Source organism: Phasianus colchicus, chromosome 15 (genome assembly GCF_987193195.1).
Source record: "Phasianus colchicus chromosome 15, bPhaCol1.hap1.1, whole genome shotgun sequence".
Classification (NCBI taxonomy): Eukaryota; Metazoa; Chordata; class Aves; order Galliformes; family Phasianidae; genus Phasianus; species Phasianus colchicus.
The window spans coordinates 13194908-13212048 of NC_143450.1; the positions used below are offsets into that span (position 1 = coordinate 13194908).

The 17141-nt window shown below is 46.2% G+C and overlaps 1 long non-coding RNA gene across 1 annotated transcript; it reads right to left on the reverse strand.

Annotated features, from left to right (window-relative positions):
* Window positions 1–384: 384 nt before the first annotated feature.
* Window positions 385–11161, reverse strand: LOC116231915 (uncharacterized). The gene is made up of 5 exons (XR_016471351.1): window positions 9109–11161; window positions 4951–5042; window positions 1025–1070; window positions 667–846; window positions 385–478 (listed from the first exon to the last, which is right to left on the reverse strand). It is a non-coding gene; the product is annotated as an uncharacterized LOC116231915 (long non-coding RNA).
* Between the last annotated feature and the right edge of the window lie 5980 nt (window positions 11162–17141).

The window sequence follows — 17141 nt, forward strand, 5'->3', positions numbered from 1 at the left end:
AGGGGAATAACTTCTATTGGGATTAGACAAATTCACAGATGGTAGAAATACCAGATTCTTTGAAAAACAAAAGTCCATATGCATTCCACATATCTCTAGCCTGAAACAAAGGGAGGGAAAGCAGAAAGCAAACCATTTGTTTCTCTGTTTCTCACAACGGGTAAGCAAGTTATGACATGTCAGCTACAAGAAAAACATTGGACCTTCTCCTGTATTCTACAGTGTGCAGAGTTGATGCTGTGAAGCACATCCTAGATCTGAGGCAAGGAGTCAGAAACTCAAAAGACAGGGGAAGAAAGATCCAAACAGCAAGGGAGGAGGAAGACGTGACAAGGAAAAGGGAACAGCAATAACCCAAGTCGAAATTAACAGAGAACCACTTGCCTGAACAAACCTTTGGTACGATACCACCTGTGAGTTCTGATCACATTGGCCAGGTCTCCAGGAGACAGAATTTCCAGCATCAGTAAATGAGCCCCTTGGGGAAAACACAGCAGACAAAGCAGGAGCAGTCAGCCCAATAATGTACTGAGGATAACAGGGAAAGTAAAACCTGAAAAGCTCCCAATCCTGCAGATGTAAACGCAATCCCAAAAGACTGATAATCTTTTTTTCTTAATGTGGGGCTGCATTACCATAAGCACAGGGAATGGCAGTGACCCTTACCATGGCTGCATGCAGGAGGTCAGCATGCACACAGTAGTCACCTCCAACACAGGAGTGAATGTAGAGCCAAAGTAGTGCCAGCACAAGGATTAGTTTCTCATTTTCTATCTGCTGTGAAGCTTGCGATGGCAGGCACATAGGAAGAGCCAATTACACTTCTGCTGATGGTTGCAGCACGCCCTGTGAAACGTTGCATCCCTTCAGTACCTCATGTCAAAGACTGCAAAAGCTGGGTCAGAGAAGCTGAGCACGCTGAGGAAAACCTGCGTGCACTGAGTCACAGGAGCAGGCTTCCACCTTACGGAGCTCTCACAAGGTCTGAACCCCCCCCGACACACACTAAAAACACATAACCTACCTTATTCCCTTAATTTGCCCACTTCAGCACAATTCAGGCTGCTGCACTGTGAAGAGAAGCACAAACATGTCAAAAGGACTGCCACAGTGGAACTGAGCACAGAGCAAGCAGCAGCAGGGACTGATTCCAAATGCTAGCTTTGAGACCTGCTGATGCAAGGTATAGCTCTGGGGGTGAACAAGAAACAACTTCTTGCTGTTGCCTTCTTGTTCCTGATGAAGTGTTACAGCCCACTCAGACTCCCTCCACGTTCTGACTCTCAATATAGTTATTATTCCACCCTTAGCAAGGCTTCTGTGTCCACCTCTGAGAAGAGCAGGGGTTGCTTTGTCTGTCGCAGTGATCTTGCATTGCTTCACAGTGTACAGGAATGCAAGCTGCCAGACCTCACCGGGCCATAGAGCACAAACCAGAACTCAAAAAGCTTCTGCGTTCCCCACCTTAAAACACAGGGAAAGCCCAGAGGGAAGAGAAGCTGCCAGCTGTTTTCTACATTGATGCTTTTTACACTTCCCAGTCACCCACTCTGAGCCCCATAAATACCTGCAGGGTCAAAGCCCTGTCCTCACGAGTAAGAGCAGTGACCTTGACAAGTGACATAGCCAATATACAGTCATTTCTTTAGAGGGACTTGCCCCCTGGTACAATTTTTTGCTCATTCAGTCTTCCTCCTCCTTTAAGCAAAATCTGCCAGAACTAACTACATTCAATTCATTTTCCTCTTCCTCTTTCTCCTTATTTTATTTTATTTTCTGTGTTGTCCCAGCCTCCTCTCTTTGAGGTGTCACCCTGGGGAAATTCATGTCCCTTGTACTTTTACTCTGTGTGCATAATAGAACATTATCTGCATAATTTATCTTTCACTACATGTTGTGTTCCTCCTGGTTAAGTGTTTTTCTAAAATAAATATATATCCTTATTGCGTACACTGGGAAAATGAGCCAGCAAGCTTGTCCTATGTGAGAATTCTGTGATACCCCAAACCTGAACTACCAAGAATAGATTGGCTCAGTCCTTTAGGTCAAATGCAACTGTCAAGCTGATTGCTGTTCATCTCTGAACGCACATTTTGTAGTGTTCAATCCTTCCCATAGATCTAATGAAACCCCTGCAAGGCTGAATCCAGATAGAATTTGGAATTGAAACGCAACCCAGAAAACAAGGGAATTCCATGAGATAAGGCAAAACAAACAAACCAACCCCTTCTTGAGACACCTCGTAACATCTCTTAACAAAACAACACACCTATGGGAAAATCAAGGAATAGAATCATAGAATCATTAAGGCTGGAAAAGACCTCAGAGATCATCTAGTCCAACCATCAACCCAGAATGAGGAACACAAGCACAGGTCATGGGCTAATTGACACGACCATGACACCCAGACCACGTTGGGCAGCCATGCTACTCCCACTTAGTGAGCTTTCAAGAAGCACAGCTGCCAGCCAGTTCATACTACAACTCACAGAATGCTGACAAAACTGCTGGCTCTCTCTTGAAGTTAAATGTGCTGGGGCAGTTGTGGTCCAGTCACCACAATCTTCAGTCAGCTTCTCTCATGGGCTGATGAGCACAAGAACAGCACTGTGTTTTGCTGACACTGTTTGGGTTTCCAGGTGTTTACAGCTAGAGCAAGAAAACTTGAAAAAATATATATATTCTTTTCTATTGTGGCCTAAGGTTTCATAGCAAATTGGAATCGCAGTATGTTAGGGTGAAATTGTGTCCTCAGTAACTAAGGGAGTTAAAAATCAATCTTCATTTATTCTACCATGTGACTGCATCCATTCAAATAAAAGTGAATGCGATGTTTCTGAGTTTCTTTCCGTTTTCCCTTACAATTTTGAAAGTATCCTAGTTTTCTTCTTGGCCCAGCAGTTGTGCTCCTTGTTTTGCACCATCTTTCCCACTTGCAGCCATTCACCAGCAGGTTCAGCACCCAGGGTTATAAGGTACTGGATCTCCGCCATAGTAGGATTGAATTGGATACTTGCAATGGTAGGCAAATACAAGAACAACGTCATACAGGTTTGGAGTTTCCTCTCAATCCTTTCATAATTCAGATGTCTAGAGATACCTTTGGTAGACCGAGATGTCCAGGATCAATTCAGGTTCCTGGGCACACAGGTGTTTGGGATCTCTTCAAACAACTGATTTCTGAAAGTGCTGAGTCTCCTGGACAGAAGAGACTGAGAAGGAGCTCTTTTACCTAAAAAATGACAACACAGGAGGGGAATCTCAGCAGAATCAATTTGAATTTGACTGACAACGCTTTAGAGGTAGGAATATGGCACCAGATGGAATCAGCTAAAAAGCCCTGAATATAGGAAAAAAAAAAAAGCGTGTCTTCTCTCTTCTTTGACAGTATTGCAAAGCTCTGCTGTGCATTTTTCTGTTTTAGCAGAAGAGTTGAAACTGGACTTAAAAGCTGTGGGTAAAAGATGGGTTTTCATTGCAGTTTCTTTGACAGTCTCTGAGACTTTGATGCTCCTACCCAGGGAGACAAGCATGGAAGAGGGCTGTGGTGGCCACAATGGGAAGAGGAAGAAGGCAGCAAGGTTTAGCTCAAAACAAATACACACGGTTTTAAAACTTCTCGTCTCCTCTAAACATCAGCTGTTCCTTACCAACCTTCCTCCGAAACCAAAGGCAGCAGTCATATCTTGAAGGACTTCTGTGGAGGAAAGAAGATCTGGAAAGAAGGAAAAGATCTGCCCGCAGGGCTGCTATCAGGACTCAGAACAGAACTACTCTTCCTCCATATTTCTGTAGGCATTACCAGTTTCCAAGTGCAGCCAACACAGATGTCCTTCAAGCAGGTGAAGTCACACTGTACTTTCTTTCATTTTCACTGTGTTTGGGCAATTCTCTGTTATCAGTAATGGGAAGAAGTGGTTCCTATGTTTTATCAGCACAAAGATGATTTTGCCAGCCTGGCTTTCCAGCCTTTAGATGTTCTGGTATCAGATCCTGTGCTGGTACCTGTATTGATATTGCTTCTGGTATTGGTATTGCATCAGTTCCAGTATTGATTGGAATTATTTGCCCCAGTGGATTTAAACATTAACATCTGGTGAGGGGAAGGAAGCCTGAGAACACACGGGTCATTTCCATCAGCTCAGCATGATCAAACTCTGGGACACATCTGCTCAAAGCATCTGTAGTTTGTAAACGTTTGCCCCAGAGCCAGAAGGCCAGGATACAGAAAACGCCAACGTGTTATGCACCAGAGAAATCAGAAGTCATGTCCTCAGTGAGCACTGTGAGCTCAGGTTCCAGAAGAAAAGCTAAAAAGGGGACACAGTTTCAGAAAAGGAAGAGTTTTTTCCATGTACTCAAGTCACAACACTGGTGGCTACTGAAGAAAACTCAGGTGATACCAAACAGGTGTGGTCATGAAAACACTTTTGCTTTTTCAGAAAGCAGTTTGGGACAATTAGAGTAATTAAAACAGAACTTGCTGAGAAGTCCTATTAAAAAAACAAACAAACACATTTTTAAATTTAACATAATTACTGCAATTTGCTGCTGCACAACACAACAGAAGGTTGTGATAGCCTTTTGTAACCTAAGAAGGCCTATTTAGTACAAGCAGCAGGCAGTGTGATTTCTAGCATGAGGGATAACTGAAAATTTGTATTTCATTTGTTGGGCTCTGGGGATTTTTTTGGTTGTTTTTTTTTTTTCCCTTCCTCCCTTCATAAAGATGAAGCTTGGTTTGTGAACTTGCATCCAGGCAAGAAATCTCTATAGGAAGCTCTGCTGGAAAAAGCTGAGCCATGTCTCTGCTCTGTTTTCCTCTGGAAAAGAGCTCTTCCACTCAGGACTACAGAGGGAGCCTGTCTCTTGCCATAAAGCAGCTTCCCCAGCTGCATCAGCTGAGTAACACCAACAATACACTCAACAACTAAATTGAGCTGCACTCACCTTTTCCTTGGGGGTCACGAATGAGGATGTTTGATGACAAACCTCCAGGGATTCCGGAACAAGAAGGAAAAGGCGAGGGAAATCTTTCAGCTCTGAAAAATAAATCTGGTCAGTTTATTGTAGCAGTTTGTAAGTACTTAAGTGAGCCAAAAATAGTTTAGCAGTTCAATGGAGCAATACAGGCACCATATCTATGCTGGGCTGGACATGTGTGTGTTATCTGCATCACTGACCATAATAATGTCCTTAGGTGTAAGAGCAGGATTCGTGTGCTCCTCCAGCTGACGTTTTAGTGTAATTCTATGTTAATAAAAGTGCAGCCGAAAAAATTTGTGCAGAAAACTACTCAGTCTAAAGCACTGAAAATGGAGGAACCCCCCCTGTAGAAGTCTCTCTGATTCTGGGGATTGGAGGTGAGTGAAACAAACCTGTACATGAAAGGACTAGCACCCAGCAGCACTGGCCTCCCTGTTACTACAGACAGTCAGGCCTTGAAATGATGACAAATTGACTTGGAAATGCTCTGATGCACCTGAATGATCTCAGAAAATGAAAGGCCTGGGGGATTCCCTTTTCAGCCTAAAAGGGAAATACGTGTTTATGAAAATCAGCCATGATTCTTTTCTTTTGTTTGCATCACTGCAGTAGAAGTGAAAAATGCACAGTCCTGGGGAGAGCCACTGTCCCATCAGCAAGCAATAACCAGACTCACCTCCTGATGACTTCAGCACAGAACTTCAGCTGGGTTTTACCCTTCCCTTTAACTGCAGATGGACTCAACTTTTGTTTAGAGCATTCCCCAGTCTCTTGGACAATCAGATAAACAGAGATATGCTTTGGCCTTAAGATGTTACCCTGGAGATTACTGGGGCTGGCAAGTAGAGAGGAAGGAGCAAGTAAGTACTAAACAGGATGATAAATCCTACACCACTCCCAGCCACTATAAGGAAACACTAATTTCTTAGCTCTCACAGACTGCCCCCCATTCCTCAAGCAAATATGTCATTTTTCTTTCTAACAGAAGCATGAGTTACTTTAAGTCACTGCTGCAATCAATACCAGCAGCGTTGGGACTTCTCATACAACATTAATTATATAACCAGGTTATGAGCTGAGTACTGCATCTTAACCAAGGAACAGCTCCTCAACTTAGAAGCTGAAGTATCCTTCTGCCCAGGTGAGTCACAACCACAGAGCAGCACTGGATGCTTCAGAGTTCATCCAAACTTTACAAAGAAAAAGAAATGATTGTTAGCATTTGAAATCATTCGCTCTTATTTATCAGTATAAAACCAAAATACGCTCTGAGAAGAAGTCAGCTGTGCATTAGAAGCCATTCCTCTCCCTCTCTTGACAGTGTTTCAAGTACTAGATTGAAAATACCGACCACAGAAAAGTTACATCAAATCCTGGGCTTGTCCCACAACTCACTCTATGAACTCATTTCCACCTCTACTGCAGAAGTGCCAAGCCTTCTCCTCTAGAAATGTCACACAGAGGAGCAGAGATTTCTCTGTGAGCACTGAACTGGATTTATAATCATCCACTGATGCATGTACCAGGAGATGGCTCAAGGAAGGCAATAAAGACTCAGATCCCAGTATACTCTTGTGGGAATCAAATGTTGTTTCTGCATTAGAATTGGATAATATTTTTATTTCATGAACTCTGTTGTCATAATTCCTTTTGGGAGTCCTTCTACTTAACTTGGGGAAGAACTCTGATAGTTTACATCGCTTATCCTCTAGACAAACCTTCCCAGGAATGCACACTCTGTATATAGGTGTATATATGTATATTTTGTCACACACATCGCAAGAAGATCCTGCACGAGATCAAACCAGAGAACAAAGCATGGTATGCCGAGGAAGCGCCTGAAGAGACATCTGAAGGCCTGGCATCGTCCGCCCCCCGGTGCTCTTTGTTTAACGAAGACTTCGGAGACAATCACCATATCAATACAAGAAGAGCACCGAGACATCTTGGAAACAACAGGATGGCTACACCAGATAACACACGAATCAACAAACGTCAACTGATAAGATTGTGAACCTGGAGTACCCAGCCAATGGGGAAACAGGGCAGGGGGATGGATAAGGGAAAAACAGGGTATAAAGACTGTCATCTTGTGTCCATAGGTGCGCTCCTGCTTGCGGGACGCCCGCCATTGCAATCGCGAATAAAATCTGCTTTATCAGAGATACCGTCCTGGCAAAAATTATTTGGATGTTTCCAACACTCTCAAGGCAGAACTTTGTATTTGTAGCCACAAATGCTTCATGTTCACATTTTCTTCTTTGTTCACACTGGAGACAATTTCATAGAACCTCACTCTTTCATTCCTCCCATCCCTTAATGAAGTTCATTGAGGAGCTTCAACAAACATCCAAAACATTGCAGAATGGGAGCAGCATGAGGTCAGCTGAGTGACTCATGGTCCTTCTGGAGAGCCAGCAGCTACCCAAGTTGCTGAGTGTCTGAGCATTACAAGGGATGCAGAACAGAAGGATGGCAGTGCGAGGCCACAGGGCTGCCTGCAACCTGCTGAGTCTGGGAGGAGGAAGAGCATGTTCCCCTGCTGCCCTCATGGCTGCCTGCTCCCTGCTGGTGACAAAGCTCTTGTTTGGAGCCCTACTGAAAAGCACTGTTTTACCTCATCATTTCATTTCCAGCCTCTGGCCCAGAATATGACCAAACATGAATTACAATTTATCAAGAACAAGCCCCTGGGGCTGATCATCCTTCTAGAGCTCACCTTTATTCTATTACTTGGACAAAATACTTCCACGTAGATGCCTTCATGTAACTAATGGAGCTGAACCTCTTCTCTGCTCCTGTAGCATCAAGTTAATAACAAATTGCACTCCCTCACCAGGCAAAATAATCCCCTCAGAAACTCTAATCAGACGTGAAAACTCAAAGGACAAAACCAGACGTATGCAAAACATATGCAGTGCACATAATTTCAGGCACCCCTGGAGCAGGGGCTCTTCTCACAGCCTCCCTCCCTGTCTGCAGCTCCCGTTTGCCAGAGACAACAAGAGGAACCTGTGTTCTGCTGCTCCCTCCGCATGGAGATAATTCATTGACAAGGCTCCCAGTAATGTGCCAACTCATTAATTACTGTAAGAACCGTGTCAGCGAGAAGCAGGCAAGGTGACTGCTGAAAATGGTCAGAGAGAGCTGCCTATTAGCACTTGCTACCCTGCCCGTTACACGCTGAAAAACAAACCAATAATACCTGACAGACATCTCTTAACTATTAAATATCACAAGCTGACTAAATTACATACATAAAGCACTAATTTAAACCAGCCTTAGAGAAACAGACTAAAAGAAAACCACCTCTAAGCCAATCGGTGCTGTTCCAAGTCCATGGACCCCATCCTATGGGCACAGCTGAGTCCTGGGTGATAATGGCACATCTGCTTATGCAAACAAGTGCTTGACTCACAACCCTGTGCCATCTACAGAGGCAGAGAGATGGCCACAGCCCATTTCAGATGGCACAGCTCTGCCCCATCCCTCTCTTGGAAATAGTATGTGAGAGCTCAGATGAACTCTGGAGTTTCTTTAAAAACAAAAAAAAACAAAGAACCAGATTACAGCTTCTCTCCATGGAGCTGGTGAGTTTACACCCCAGAAAAGAGGCAGAGAGGGAAGCACTAGGTTAATAGTTATGGAAGCATCTTGCCACACTCCTGAGCATCTGCCCACAACACTTCCCAATCACCACACTAAATCCAAGAGAGTGACCTTCCTTCATGCCCCATAACTGCTTTCTTTCCTTCCAGTCTTTTAATTTCCTTGTTTTTAATTTTATTTTCTCCCTTTTCTTTAGCCAGTCTCACAGCAGGCCACAGGGCTAGGAATCCTTACTTTTATCATCTGAGATAAGAGGGATATGACAGACATGTGCTATAAAATGCCAAATGTCCGACCATAAGGAATCCCAGAAATAACAGTTTGGATGTCCAAAGGGAAAGGCAGGGTGTGGATGGCTCCCAAGTGCATCTCTAAGTCCACCAGTGCTACAGAGAGAAACGTGTTTCTTCTCAGCATGGTTGTGCCCAGACTTGTAAGGTTCCTGGGGAAATCCCTGTGTGTGTTGAGAGCAATCCCTGCCAGAGGGAGACAGGCGGTGCTGGCAGCTCATACCTTTGGAAAAGGTCCTGCAGAGCCTCTGGGTTACAGCATTAACTGTGTCACACACCTGGAGTGATCACTTTGAAGAAATCAGTACTTGCTGACGGAACACACAGAATGAGTGACACAGGTTCCCCTAAGGGATGCATAGCAAGGGCTGGGAGAAAATCAGTAAAGGAAATCTGTGAGGGAACCACCTGGCAGCAATGAGCCAGGACCAGGCTGATGCTGAGCAGCTGAGAGAGGTTTTTAGCAGAGCAAGGGGACCTGGTATGCTGGGAGGGGCAGAGGAGGAGCTGCCTCCAGGGATAGAGGGCTGGTAGATTAGAGAGATGAGTGGTGGGGGTGAGGAGGTGGAGGGGAAATCAGAAATGAGGGCCAGTGATTCAGATACAAATGGATTAGGTTGGGATAAAGGCAGCTGGGAGGGAGTCAAAGGATGTGAGATTAAGGAGCACGCACAAAAAAAAGCACAGGAGAGCTGATCGACATTCAAGGGGAATGAGAAAACAGGGTCAGCTCAATGAGTTGAAACAGCGTGAGATGGGGATAGCCACAGAGCAGAGCAGGAGGCCCTGGATGCGTTTGTAAGTGATAAATCCATCAGCTGCTATTAAATGGAGGATGCACACTGTGCGGGGATGTCTTATATTTTGGTTTAAATGAGAGAGACAGCTCCATCCCAGAGACACACCAGTGCTGCTGAAGTGCCCCGGCTGAAGGCTCGCTGCCCAGGAACAACCAAGAACTGTGATTCCTTGCCCTGACCCCCACATGCTGAGCTTCATGTGGTCACCACGCAACCTACGACGAAAAGATGTTGAGAGGATGGAATGATGCAGTGAGCAGATGACAGAAAAACAGTAGAAGTGCTGGCTCCATCCCTCCTCTGGGCTGGGAATCAACATGCACACCAATTCGGTTGGGCATGAGGGCCCACACTGGCGTGTGCTGCTCCTCCACACGCTATCCTTTAGCACTTCCTAATAGATTCCTGCACTGCAGCTACTGTGGAATGAGTTGAAACAGATTCTGACTTCAGAAAGCAGCTCTGGAACGTTGCCTCTGCGCAGTAGTGAGTGGGGAAAAGCACCTCCAAATGAGGCAGTGGATAGTCTGACTGCAGCCCGCTCACAAATGCATACCCTAGCTCAGAAAGCAGCGCAATAGCAGAAATAATCAGCAGGAGATCAGATAATGCGAAAGTCCTCCTCACATGCTGAAGAAATACACGTTTAAGTACAGCCTAAATGAGATTAACTGCAGGTCCCCGGCGCTGTGAAGCTGCTGCTTCAGTCTCATTTCACATCCTGGAGCTGCAGCCCTGTTCTTCCCAGCGCTAGGAGCACACGGTGACCCCCTGCTCAAACACAAGCACAAGAGACTATTTTATTTCCATTATTCCTGACAAACAAAGAGGTTAAAGCTGAGAGGGGAAAAAAAAGAAGAAAAAGGGAAGAAGGAACGAACAAGAGGAACCTACTTTGAGCAACTGAGGTTAATCTGACTCAAAGCCTAAATCCATGTTAGCAGTTAATCCAGTTAGTAAGGCTTTCATTGGGAGCTTTGAAAAATCCTTTAACCTCTTGCTGTAAACTAGGAGCAGCTTAACAGCTCAGTGTTCATGAGAAAAGCCTGTCAATAACGCTGCTAAGCAGGTATTTAGCGGGATTTAAGAAACAAGCATGTGACAACTCTTCTTTAATGAAGCAATTGGGCTTCTCTCCAGGATCCAAACGGTCACTGTTTTCTCGAGCCTTGCAACGATCTGATTTTCAGGTTCCAAAAAGAGATACAGTTATGGTCTGTCATCTTGGGAAGTATTCCTTCCCGGCAAAACCACAGCAAAAAGCAGATTTCAATAGTGGTTTTCATAAACCCAGTTCTTCACCCTGAGAGATCTTGTACGAACAAGAATGCGGCGCTCAAGAAATTAAATGAACTTCCTTGTGACTTTTTCCTCTTTCAGGGTCCTCTACACCATTCCAAGGAATGCAGATTGACAAATAGCTTTGACGTTTATGACTTTCTACCCCCAGCCTGAGTCTAGCAGGATAAACAGTAAACCAAGCCTTTTTTTTTTTTTTTTTTTTTTTTTTTTACCATCTGTCTGCAAAGTCATTACGCATTCGCTCCACCTGCAGAGATAGCCAAAAATGAGCTAGCTGCACTCCAGAAATCGTGCAGCCACATTGGCAGTGCTGTGCTCTGGTTCTTGGCTAAGGCAGAGTAGGGGAACAGGGACACGAGGCAAAAGCCCTGCCCTGGAGCCTTCTGCTCCGTACCAAGAGGTATCATCAGGCCAAGGCCACTCTGCCTTTTGGGTTCCAGTTATCCGTGCTGCTCACTTTCACAGATAAAAGGTCATTCTGTATTTTTCCCCCCTCTCAATGTTCCTCCCAAGCAGGAACGTCGCATTACCTTTGCTATTTGCTGTGCTCAGCCAGAGCCCCACGGAACATTAAGCTGCTTTTACCGCCGCGCTGTGCAGGGATGCTCAAAGGGAGGTGGATCATTGCCATTCTGCTGCTGCCTCTAATTCAAGAGAGCCAGGAGAGCGAGCAGGGTCTTTCAGAGAGAAATGCTTTGTAACCAGGCTGAGAAATCCAACGTGTAGAAAGATACAAGAGAAAATAATTCCTCTCTAAGCGCCCAATCAGAATTTCAATAGTGTACAGGTTTTGTGTCACTCGAAAAGTATTTTCCATTTCTGTCCATTTAGTCTCTGACTTTTTCTGCTGATAAGGGAAAAAATTTTCCGGGCACACACACAGACATATTAAAGCACTTTCGGAAGGATTGCCTTTATGGGAGGCCTATCTAATGAGCCTGTGATCCATGGTCCCCAGTGAATCACTCTGATAGGCATAAGGACAGCACACATACTAATTAACCTATAACTCTGCCACTAAAAAATCACGCCATGAGTTAATAAACTAAGATAATTATTTTTTCTTTCATAAATCATATTTTCCTATAGCTCAATGAGGTATTTTCAACCACTGTTCTATCCCCAATCACTATCCTATGCCATTTCCAAGAAGAACATTTAAGCAAGAAAAGAATTACCTTAAAAATAGAGAATGGTAAAAGCAAGTGAGCTTCCACTCAATTCAAATTCCAGCTCAGTCCTTGTTACCTTCAAGTATACCAATGGAAACTGGGCTCTTTCTGCATCATGAAGAGTCATCTTCACTGCAAAGCACACTTGGAGCAGGTGCAGTTTTAGCAGATACGCTGTTTCTCACTGCAGAGCCTGTTGTATCTAGGTTTGCTGGAAATCCTTTTTTTCATGCGCAAGGTAAAATGTTCTGGTTTGTTACGAGCATTAATACAAAAGGCAAAGTGGATAAGGGTAGCATTTGTCAGGTTTTTGCCACAGCTGTACTGCAGTATCTGGATACAGGGGGTAAGGTTCAAGCTGTGGAATTTAACTTTGTAAAAGCTTCGGTAGCAATCGCACATAAGCAAAAGAGGAAAAAAAAGAAAAAACACCCAACCCTCAGTTCTACACAACCTTTGCTGTGCCGCAGCTACTGCCAATTCCCACAACTTCCACAGGGAATGTCCACCCCAAATTTTCACCCGTTATGATTCACCCCCTTCCCAGCACTAAGATATCTGGGGCTTTTCCAGCCCAGTTGGTTCCCCAAGCCAGCCAGGGCTTCTCAGGGGCTACCAGCAGCCTGAGCTGCCAAGGAGGGCAGCACGATGAGCCCATGGGCCCAACGGTGCCCACATCCCCCCCAGTATCAGTATGGCTCACACAGCTGGGACACGCATTGCAGATGGCCCTGTGCTGCCCCAATGGGAGCTGTGCTCTGCTCAGCCTGGCTGTGTCCCAGCGGCTCACTGGTTGGCATTGCCCTGGGAGTCACCTCGAGCCATCTGCCCACCGTGCCCATCTGAGCAGACCTTCTGCTACTTCTGCTGCATGTGGAGGAGGCTGGATACTGCCAGGCTCCCTGCCGCTTGCCTCTGAATAAATAAATAAGCAGGGAGTAAGGGGAGCCATCGCTCTTTGGTTCAGATGTGGTCTGGCAAGCTGAGTGCTGGTAGGCTGCTGGGAAAGAGCCAGGAAAAGGCCACCCCTGAGGGGCTCTGCAGTCAGTGCTGCTGGAGAGAAGGGAGGATGTGCTGGGATGCTGTCCCCATGGCAGCATCAGCCTCCTGAAAGCACGAACCCCAGCTACATAGAAAGCTGGATGAGACTCCAGGGAGAATCTGTTCTTCAGGTGGGTTGTTAAATCCAGGATTATGTTTTCTCAGGTGGGGATGTATCCCAGTGTGGGCCCTTCCAATTCGTGTCAGTGGGAGCTGAGCATAAAGAGCAGCTCTGCGAGGAGGGATGGGACACAGCATCCATCCACCTCCATCACCAAACAAGGAGACACTGAACACAGCCCTGTTCTGGAGGGGTCAGGGGAAAGAGGACGGAGGGAGACAAGGAATAAGCAGATGCAGCAAAGTTCTGAGTTCATGTTAGGCTGAAGAAACACAGACTGGACTGTAAGGAGCACAGAGCAGTCTAAGGCTCACTTCAGTTATTAATACAGAGATTTTACAAGCACACAATATGGTGCTGTTGCTGTGGTACTGACACAATCACTCCCAGTTTCTGTAAACCTCTCATGGTCTCTCATGCAGTTTCAGGGTCTCTGGTTGCCTTCAAGCCTGAAGCAGTTCTCTGCAGACCCTTCTTGGAAACAGGGATTGAGAACCAACCCTCCACCTACAGCTCACAAACAGCATTCCCCACCCCAGCCCCTTCCCATCTTCTTTTCTACCTGAAGATAAGCAGCTTGCAGAGCCTCAGACTGTGACTAACTGCTGAAAACACACTTGCTGAAGAAGTGGGGATCATCTGTCACATAAGGCTGGCAAAACCTGCAGGAGATGGGAGTTAAGATAGAAAGTTATGCAGCAAAGCTATGCAAAGGATGAGACTGAGTCAGAGCCCCTCTGCAGTAGTACAGTCATGCACTCAGATCGAGCTCCTTGGCCACTGCTAGCACAACTGACCTTCTGTCCTGTTGTCACCTGATGACAGACAAGTTCATCAGCCACACTACATGCCAGGGAGATGATGAGGAAATTAATGGAACCCTTCTCCCCAGCAGCTGAGAGCTGTGGCCGTGCGGTCACAGGCTCTCAGCCTCTCTGCTCTCAGTAATCAGGGCAAATGCAGACTGAATGCACAAAGCAAGAGATGGCTGGGCAATAGGGGAGGACTGGAAGAACATCAGGTAGTGCCAGGCCGCAGGCAGGGACGGATGGCACAGAGTTTCCCTGCGTCAGGCTTTTGGTCCCAGCAGGTTAGCTACAGCCATACTGACAGATGCAACCACCCAGCTTGGAGGGATTCAAATTAAGGTCAAAAGGGGTAATGCAACAGTGAACGAATGAATGCGTTGTTCCTGGCTCACAGTCATGCCCAGATGCACGTTCCTCATTATTTGAGGATAATTAAAATGCATCATTTGCTTGTGTGTGTGCACAAGTACACAGTTTACAACTCTGGAGAAGAATACAACTATAGGAACCATTTCTCTCACTGCCTCTGGAGCAGCTCTCTGGATTTTAAACTTGGGAAAGGGGGGGAAGAAAGATGGGAAGGGAAAGATTACCTCTTTTTCTATTTAACCTTGCTGGGAGAGGAGGGGAAGGTTGCTCAGAGCCTTTCAGTCCTGAGCAGCGATTTGGCAGAACACTATTCATGCAATTTCACATTTGCGAGGAGCAGGGCTTGTAGGCTCGTGGCTGGAATGGGGACCAGGAGGGGTGGCTTTGCCCCCTGTCCCCATCATTCTGCAGATTAATTAGCCATTACTCTCAGTTCCACAATGTAATTTCAACCCAGATCTGCAACAGCAAACTCTGAACCCATCCCAGAGCATGATGCCAGCTGTGCCCAGCTCCTATCCAACAACCATGAAGGTCCTGCATGCCAAAACTCCCTCTCTCCTCCTGTACAGAAAGGCTCAGCTGTGACAGACGCACTTTGCATCCTGTTATGTGCTCCCCATGGAAGCTGACAAATGACCTTGTGTAAAATCTGACTCCCAGGAAACAAGTTTATGTTGACAGTGGTACCCAGAAGCTTTGACCACAACTGGCAGCAGATGAACACAGCGCTGCATAAAGGATAGGACTGAGCTGGGCACAGCCAACAAGGTTGTCTTGGAACTGGGAGACATTTACACCCCATTCTCCAGTTACCCAGCAGAAGCATGCAGCCTGTGTATCTTCTCCTAAGGTATGCACATATTCTGACATTTTGTCCTAGACCTAAACGTGCCTGCAAGCAGAGAAGGCTGTCTGAGCACCAGTCTGTGCATCAGGCTTGTAAAAGCTGTTTTGGCAAGCCTCTAACACTGTGTTAGTGTCTGTCAGTGGGTACAAAAGCACACGGACGAGATGACAGAATGCTGTTTGATCATTTTAAATTTCTGATGTTTAGGTGGCTGTGTATTCCCAGCTAGAAAATGCTAAACCCATCAGTTATGTCCTCACTATTATCTTCATGCCATCTAATCCACACTGGCCTTCCAGCCAGAGCACTGCCCTAAATTGCCACAAAGAGTTAGCTCTCCATTACGCGGCTCAATGGAGTGAGGGGCAGAGACATCTGTGTGCACTGCTCAGTGTTACTCAGCACAGGATCCCCAGGCCTAATGAGCTTGGACACTGCACTGAATCCTGGCTGACTCCTGCAGCCCTGGTCTCCAGCTCATAAACCTTTCCAGAGTGCCAAGGCACACAGGCAGCCTCCTCCCCAGGCTGGTCCAAGGGCTGCTGCCTCCATATCAGCCATGTCTGATGCATCACCAGGAGTGCAAAGCCCACGTCCATAGCCCCAGCTGGACCAGGGCTGGCTCCATCACCTAACCTAACAGCCCGCCTGCACTGCCTGCCTCTGTTCTGAGAAGCTGGGTGAGAGACAAGCCAGCAAAAATCCCACAGGCTTTAGTAATACAGTGTCTCATTGCTGATTATCTTGATTATGGGTTCTGCATTAGGGGCTTGACCAAGATTATCTGTGAGCTGAGAAATAGGCATCTTGCAGATCACCCTCGCTTTGATTTACTTCAGGATTTGGTCCTCACACAATGCTGTTAGCAACTGGCGTGGCTGTATTCTAAGTCTGTTTATAAAGTCTTGCAGCTGCACTGATCAGGAGCTGAGCACAAACAGCAAGATAAGTCAGTCTGGGCTCTGTGCTTATGTGAGTGGCTCTGCACAGAGTCAGCTTTGTTTTTCCTTCTTCCAAAGACTGATGGTGTCTGTAATCCTATGAAAACTGGGATGGGGTGGGAGGGGGAGAGGGACAGTCCTGACCTTTGGATCCTCACATTGCTCAGACATCACGACCAGCCCTGTCTGATGGTGAGATCTGCAGAGGCTGCCCAGAAACTCCCAGAGTTCAAGTACTCATTAATTTGTCAGCATTCACACTTGGGATTTCATCAGGCTAAAACTAATGTAGAGTAAAGATCATCTCCAGAGAAGCTACAAAACAAAGAGCATGGTGACATTTCCATCCTACCTCTCCCTTCCAGGGACCTTCTGCTAAACACCAGCTCCCAAAGGAGCCTGCCAAACCTCAGCTATTATCAGTCTGCCTTTCTACCACTTGTCCCAGTGACATATTTCTCTCCAGGGATGGATCAGCACAGTACCTGATGGCTCGATCTGGACTTGGATCTCCTTCCCCAGCACACTGCCATGCCTCTAGTGCTGTCACCAGGCTGTGCTCACTCCTCTCTGGTGCAGCAGTGGTGCAACGCTTTGACTCTGCAGGGCAGGAACCCAGGATGCAGATCTCAAAAAAAAAAAAAAAACCCAAAAAAACAGGTAGAGGGCATCACCTGGGCTGTCACTACCATATCCACATGAATGAAGGAGAAGCCCTAAATCCCTGGTGACATTCTTTTTGGCTTGCTTCACTCTCCTTGCCTCCTCCAGCACCCCTCTGTTTGCCTGCGGGTGCTCAGAACAGCACCAGCCCCTCCTGCCATCACAGAACATACAACTGTATACAGCTG